This window comes from Eptatretus burgeri, chromosome 5 (genome assembly GCF_056783735.1).
Source record: "Eptatretus burgeri isolate ZD-2024b chromosome 5, Ebu_testis_v1, whole genome shotgun sequence".
Classification (NCBI taxonomy): Eukaryota; Metazoa; Chordata; class Myxini; order Myxiniformes; family Myxinidae; genus Eptatretus; species Eptatretus burgeri.
The window spans coordinates 106,617,477-106,626,094 of NC_140965.1; positions in this window are offsets into that span (position 1 = coordinate 106,617,477).

Sequence of the window (8,618 nt, forward strand, 5' to 3'; positions counted from 1 at the left end):
ACCTGGTATATATGTTCAGTGTGCTTACATTCTGCACCGGAAGGCTAATCTGGCTGATGGTTTAATTAACAATTTCAAGTAAAGAGCATTTAAAAAGCAAACTGAACAAATACTTGAACGCAATGTTTTGTTCCACCAGGTACCTCTCCACCTACGGGACAAAACAGTGATTGAACCAGTCCATGAAAATTGCTGCCGTGACCCATGCCTTTCTGAAGGCAATCCAACATGGGCAGAGTGTGCTTATTTTTTCCATTGAGAGCACATGAGTTTAGGGAATGGTACAACATCATAGGTTTGATTATGCAGTCTCCTTTGTCATTGGTGCAGAGAAGAGATGCCCGGTCCTTTGCAGATTTGAACCCTGATGCTGTCCTCTTTCACCTCGAGATGGAAGTTCTCGTGGGAATTTTTTTACAGAACAGGCCAGTCTCATCTGCATTAAAGACCTGCTCTGGTACATACCACTTCTTCATGAGCTGCACGAGTTGAGCAGGGAAAGTTTCAGCTGCCTCGTGCTCCAGTGAGGTATGCTTGCCTGTGAGCTTCACATTGTGGAGACCATACCGCTTCTTGAAGCTGTCAAACCATCACCTGCGACCTCGAAAGGGACTGGGGCTACTCGTATCCGCATTACTCGTACCAACATCATGAAGCGCATCACTCATTTTGCAGCATCATCTGCACCAATCATATGATCGTACACGTGATTTGCCTTTTCACGAAGCAGAGATCCATTTCGAGGAATGTTTTTTTGGGGCATTGTCCTCGAACCACACATTCAATGCCTTCTCCATTGTTTCTCTTTGAACTTCCCTAATCTGGGTAACCACTTTGGTGATGGGGACTGTGCCAGCCATGACACTTTCGTGAATCACCTACTCGTTTTTTTATGCAATGGACAGTCGAGTCGTTCACGCCATAATGTCTACCCACAGAGGTTGCACTCTCAGCTCTTGGTAGCCGGTCTAGTAGTTCCACTTTCTGACTCATGCTCATAACGTTATTCCACCTTTTGGGAGCAGATGCATGTCCTGCACTACTCTTGCTGTTAGGACCCATGATCTAACAATAAGCACAAAAAGTCCATGAGCGCAAGGAATCGCAGCAGGTCAAGGCAGCGAAACAAGAAGAAATAATGAAACCCAGGACACGCTGCACATAAGTAGCAGTGGAGGGGGTTGTGGGTAGATGGTGGAGGGGTGTGTAGTGTTACCATTGTTTGTTCGGGATGGTGGCATGGGATGGTTTATGCACATGTGGAGCTGCTTTATGCACGGCTGGTGGGAGATAATTTATGCGCCCGCAAAAACTGCGAATAGCTGAAGCACAGGAGCCCTGAAAGTAGAAGCAGGTCACACTTTATAAACCACAAATATGTTATATATATATATATATATATATATATATATATATATATATATATATATATATATATATATATATATATATATATATATATATATAATATTATATAGTAACGGTCTCGCACCTGCATCATCTGCATTGCATGATGTAACTGTCATGCACCTCTTTTATGGATGCGAGACAGTTACAACACGGCTTCCATGGGATTGTGTTAGAATTGGCATAGGGTCACATGATTTTGCAGAAGCAGCTCAGTGATTGGTCGATTGAGCAGGCCCACCCCTTCCAGCTGCCTTTAAAAGAGAGGAGAATAACAGGAAAAATTGCTTCTGAGAAACGCCAGTGGAGGTACGGCTTGCCATTTTTGTGGTCGAAACGTTAAGCCATTCGTACAACGAAAGATTGGAGTACCCATTATCGATCTTGTTGGTGTGTGTGTGTGTGTGTGTGTGTGTGTGTGTGTGTGTGTGTGTGTGTGTGTGTGTGTGTGTGTGTGTGTGTGTGTGTGTGTGTGTGTGTGTGTGTGTGTGTGTGTGTGCGTGTGTGCGTACACATACACAATATGTACAGGGTGTTTCATTAAAAAATCCTTGAAACAAAATGAAACTTATGCATCATAATTTTTGTAAGATGTAGAATAAATTATTACGCAAGAATGAAACTCGTTGATTCCAGAAGATAGTTCACAAAACATGTTGCAAATGGCTGCCCTGCCGCAGCAGGCACAAATGGATCCTCCTGGTGAAGTTGACGATAACTCGGCTGCATTCCTGAACCAGAATAGCTTTGATGTTGGTGGCAATTGCATTTTTGAGGTCGTCAATCGTCAATTGCATTTTCGTTGCATGCAGTTCTGTGCTCTGCCTGGAACACAGGCATCATCCCAACTGAATGGAAGAGGGGCCTTGTTGTTCCTCTCTGGAAAGGGAAGGGTGATCGCCAAAACTGCAACAACTAACGAGGGGTGATGCTGCTCTCAGTACCGGGCAATGTCTGTGCTCGGATAATTCTTGATAGGGTTCACCATCATCTGCTTGAGCACTAGCGTCCAGAGCAGTCAGGCTTTGCACCAAAGAGGTCATTGATTGACCGCATCCTTGCTCTTCTGGTCCTCACCGAGCACAGATGAGAGATTCAGCAGGGGCTGCTCACAGCCTATGTTGATCTCTGCAAAGCGTATGATTCAGTGAATCGGGATGCCCTTTGGAGGATTCTTGGTGTTAGTGGGGTGCTACCAAAAATGATCAACCTTATGTCGGAACTATACTCTGATATTGTTGGTGCTGTGAGATGTGGTGATACCATCTCTGACTTTTTTCTAGTTGTTACTGGTGTTCGTCAGGGGTGTCTACTGGCCGTGACACTTTTCAGCACTTATATGGATTGGATTCTGGGGAGGATGTCTGAGAGATCAAACTCTGGTGCGTCATTTGGGAATATCAAGATCTCTGACCTTGATTTTGCAGAGACTCTAGATATCCTTTTGGGGGCCCTCGAGGTGCTGAACAAGGAGTAGGAGCCACTGGAATTATAAGTTTCCTGGGTGAAAACGAAGATTCAGGCTTTCAATGACATCTTGGATGCTGCTACCTTGTCTGTACCTGTTTGTGGCGAGGATGTTGAAGTCACAGAGATATTCACTTTCCTTAGCAGTGATATTCATGTCTCTGCTGGCTGTGAGCCAGAGGTCAATAGACGTCTGTATCGGGCCTGGTGGGTCATAGATTCACTGGATCATGGGGTGTGGCGCTGCCGGTAAATGTGCAAGAGGCCGAAAGTCCGAGTCTTCAGGCCTTTGGTGCTTCCAGTCTTGTTCTACAGATGTGAGATTTTGAGTCTGACCAGGGTTCTGAGATGGCGACTTAATTCCTTTGGTGCCAGATCTCTTTTGAGAATCTTGGCTATTGCTGGAAGGAGTTTGTGTGTAACGATCGGTTGCCGAGAGAGACTCAAAGGAGATTTGTTACTTGCATAGATCCTGAGCATCAGCTGTGGTTGTATGGACATGTATCTCGTTTTCCTGACTCTCATCCTGCTCACCAGATTCTCTCAGCGAGGGAGCCCAGTGAGTGGAGGAGGCCAATGGGCTGACCACATGCCAAGTGGTTGTGGCAGGTTGCTCAGCATCTCATGGAGTTGGGGATGGGACAGGCTTCTGTCTGGCAGATTGCCAGAGGCCCTGGAGTACCGGTGGAAAGTGGACACAGTGACGCGCTGCCCCGGCACATGCTCCCATACCTGACCTGACCTGAATTGTGTGAGGTCTCTCCCCTGGTGCACTTTTTCTTTCAGGTAACCCCAAAGATAGAAGATAGAAGTCAAGTGGGATGAGATCTGGAGAATGGGATGCTCATTCAACATCTGTCCTTCTGGAGATGATTCGATTGCTGAATTTCTGTTGTAGCCACTGCATTGATCTGTTGAAAGTGTGAGGTCTGGCCCCATCTTGCTGAAACCATTTCACAGCCACGTCGTGTGGTGCTTCCTTGCTAATGAATCTCAGACATTCTGGATATCTTTCAAGTACCATTCAGTGGTTACGGTTACCAGTTTCCTTTCTTCATCTTGAAACCAGAAAAGCCAAATGATGCCAGATTTTCTTATGGAAACCTATGCTTTAAATTTCTGGCTGTGCAACGGCCTTTCAAGAACATTACCAGAACTACAACCTCAGAACATGTCATTTTTAGAGTTTACATGACCACTTAAAAGATAGTGGTCCTCATCAGAAAAACCACACATTACTCAGAAAATTAGGATCATGATGAATTTTTCCCTCAAACCGTTTCACACATCGTCAGACAAAGTTGTTTATCATTGTCTGATAGTTAATTTGTTGCTTCACTTCTCTGCGATACAGGTACATTTTTATTTCCTCTTTCAGAATTATTTGTTTACTTGATAAAGATAAGTTCAATTCTTGAGATTGATGATGCAGCGATTTCCTGGGGCTCCTCAAAAATGCTTCATGGACCACTTCAATGTTTTTTTCATGATTTTGCAGTCCTCGGGCAACAAAACTTTGAGCAATTGAGATTTTGTATTGTCCCATGGGACTTAAACCTCTTTATCAATCGAAAAATAGCAAACTTATCTGGAGCTATACTGGTCTTGAACTTTTTTCTGAATCGTGTTTGAGTTTGTGACTCTGGCAAAGTAAGACTCCACAATAAAGATTCTTTGTTCAATTGTCCATGCCATTTTTAAAATTGATTCTCTGGTATTTGCAATTTTTCCTCCAAACAATGCTTCATACAATTTGTATTAAATAATTTGAAAAATAAAAAACAAATTGTATTAAAAAATTTTTTTCATAACTGAAGAGATCAAACTAAACACTGTTTCAGTTGAAGGAGGTTACATGTCAGGAATACCTGCAAAAAACTTGTACAAATCAAGATTCACTGGTTGTAAAAGCATTCAGCCCATAGGACAATACCTGGTGGAAGAACCCTTTGCAGCAATGACTGCTATGAGTGTTTGTGGATTGGTCTCTACCAGCTTTGTACATTGAGATCGTGAAAACTTTGCCAATTCTTCACATGAAAATTGCTTTCGTTCCGCCAAGTTCATATGAGATCTTCGATGGACTGAAATCTTCAAGTCTCACCATAAATGTTCCATTGGGTTCAAGTCGAGAGTTTGACTGGGTCACACGAGAACATTTATTTTATTATCATTCAGCCATTAAACTGACTAAAGTGTGGCTTTCGCTTTGTGCTTCAGATCATCGTCCTGCTGAAATATGAATCTCCTACCCAGTTTCGGATTCATGGCTGACTCAAGCAGATTTTATCAAGGATTCTCCTCTACTTTGCACCGTTGATTGTCCCTTCTGTCCTGACAATCTTGACAGTCCCTGTTGATGAAAAGTAGCTCCAAAACATGATGCTGCCACCACCATGCTTGACAGTAGGGATGGTGTTGATTGGGTGATGTGCAGTGTTAGGCTTGCACCAGCCATGACGCTTTTAATTTTGACCAAAATGTTCAATTTTTGTCTCGTCTGACCACACAACTTTTCTCCACATGCCTGCAGTATCACTAAGATGATTATTGCAAACTCCATACGAGCTTTTATATGTGTCTTTTTCAGAAATGGCTTCTTTCTTCCCAACTGTCTACAGTATAGAGTCCAGCTTTGTGAAGAGAATGGGATATTGTTGATTGATGAAAGCTGACCCCAATCTCAGACAGAGACTTGCAGATCTTTCAAAGTCATTGTTGGATTTACAGTGACATCCCAAACCAGTTTCCTGCTTGCCCGGCTGCTGAGTTTGGATGGGAAAATTGATCTTGGTGGAGTCTGGGTGGTATGATACGTCTTCGACTTCTTAATGATGGATTCCACCATATTCAGAGGGATAATGAGTGACTTAGAAATATTCTTATAACCCTCTCCTGAACGGTGATTCTCCACCACTTTACGTCTGACTTCTTTGGAAAGCTCGTTGGTCTTCATGTTTACCTTGTTTATTGACCAATTGATTTTCACCTGCAAACTCTTTAGATATGTGGGGGAGCTTAATTTTTAAGTCAATCCACTGATTACATGTAGGAGAAACCCATTACACTTACTGTATTTTATAACCTTTCAAACAAATAATTTGCTCCTGAAGTGATGTAGGGTTAATTCGACAAAGGGTTTGAATACTTAGGCAACTGAGAATCATCTGATTTTTCTCTGTTAATCTCACTTCATCACATTTTATCTGTATTTTCTAGCTTTATTAATTTCGAGTTGTTTGTGAAGACTACATGTTAAGCTTGATTTGAAAGCATCATGAAATAAGCTCAGGTGTCATCAAAATGTGAAAACATTGGAGGATGGTCAATACTTTTGCAGGCCACTGTATGTATGAGTGGTTCCAAATGTATATATATATATATATATATATATATATATATATATATATATATATATATATATATATATATATATATATATATATATATATATATATATATATATATATATATATATATATATATATAGAGAGAGAGATAGAGATAGAGATAGAGATAGAGATAGATATATTTTTTTCTTAATATATTTATAGATGTATATGTTTCCATTTATGTACATATATATATATATATATATATATATATATATATATATATATATATATATATATATATATATATATATATATATATATATATATACACACACAGTGTCTGTCTTTCAAAAGACCTCCGGGATAAAGTTTTATATAAAGGCACAGAGCAGTGGATGGGTATAAATGTATTTCGAAGGCCTTGAAGGGATCAACGGCAGTGTGCCTTGGGCATGCTGCAAGGCGGATTGAGCCACCATGAGGTGGCACGTCGCCTTGGCTGTTCACACCAGACGATATCGGCCCTGGTGGACAGAGACACCCTCCACAACTCTGCAGATGACAGACCTCAATCAGGGAGGCCAAGAGTCACCACTGCAAGGCAGGACAGGCAGATGGTCCTAAGTCGGATGGCTTCAGACATTGAGGACTGAGTGGGACAGAATCCAGCAGCAATCCATCCAAAGACTGCTAGGCAGTATGCGCCGACGATGCACTGCCTATGTCCAAAACAATGGTGGCCACACACACTATTGAAAGGGGACTGACATTGCACCCTGTGCTGTTCTCTACTGTAGAACAAACTGATGGATGGTGTATCTTGGTCAAAAACTTGACATGTCATCAATAAAATGCCAATGTTTCAATTAGCAATTGTTGGTTTGTTTTATTTTGAACTGTTACAATTTTATTACATTTCAAACAAGTGGTAAGTTTCTTTTGCGTTTTAGTATATGTATGTATTGTATGTATGTTAAAGAGGGACGATTCACGTCTCTCACCTGTGAATGGAAGGAATAACCAATTAGCACTCACCTCATCAATGAACCCAGGTGGCTGGATACATAAATAAATAGACACCACCCATGGTCCTCTCGCAGAAACTGCTGTGTAAAGCAACCAAGAAAGCCTACACAAAGTAAGCACTATGCTGTATCAAACCCTTCCCAGAGTTCCTCCACAGCTGTAAAGACATTCACAAATAGTACACACATGAGAATCCCAAGCATGTAATACATGCAAATGTAAAAAGCAATCAACATATAAATGAAAAATGAAAACCCACTCACATCTCTCACTTGTGAATGGAGGGAATAACCAATTAACTCTTACCGAATCAGCGTATGGGAGGAGTCGATTAATTTATATAATGCTAGCCACCTGGGTCAATTGATGTTGGCTGATTTACAACTTCCAGGTGGATAGAGGAGTCCTGAAGTGTAAATAAATAAATAAAATAAATCCTTGAAAAAAAAAAAACCGTGAATACACAAATGTCGAAGTGGGTCACACTTTATGACCTGTGGATACGTGGCCTCAGCGAATAGCGAATCTGTGAATAACAGGGTCCAACAGTATATATTACACACACACACACACACACACACACACACACACACACACACACACACACACACACACACACACACACACACACACCTAATTCCACCTCCAGTTGAATCTATTTGCAATTGTGATTCAGTAAAATGCTCCCATGTTCGTTTGGCCTTTCTGGGTGGCCCTCATTACTGGTTACGTGGTGTGTGAGGCACATAATATTGTCATTCATCCAAAAGGAAACACGAGGCCCTGTCTCCTCAGGTATAAGCAGAACCCATGAACCTTCGACAGCGTGAAATAAACATGGGCGAAAAAGAAATTGACAAAAGTACTGACTACATTTTCCATTACCCATGAATAAACAAATATCATTTGACAAGTGAGATGAAACGATCAAGAACTGATCTGCAAACCAAGTGAGTTAAATCTCAAAACGGACGCCCAACCCCTTTAAACCCAGGAGGTGAGTCTCCCGAAGAGACTAAAATATGTCCGTTAATATGCACCTGCGAAGGTTAACTTCACTCCTTTTACATGCTGATCCAATTAAATGATATTAACTCGTAACCTCACGAAAGGTCTCGAACATATTTGATTTCAAAAGGGTAATTTAGCCTTGTCAGTTGTCATATCCAGTTAAATGCTTCGTTTAGATAGCATTTACATTAAAAAAAAAACAACTCTGAATGATGTGTGTGATCCTTGACTGGTAAATGAAAGTCTTGTATTTTCAGAACGAGAAAAACAAATCAGAAAACCGATCCTGAAGCGCCATCAATTGATGTGAATGGGAAATGCATTTCATCATTGCTTTCTTTTTTTTGTTCACAACATCTCAAGTTTTTTGAG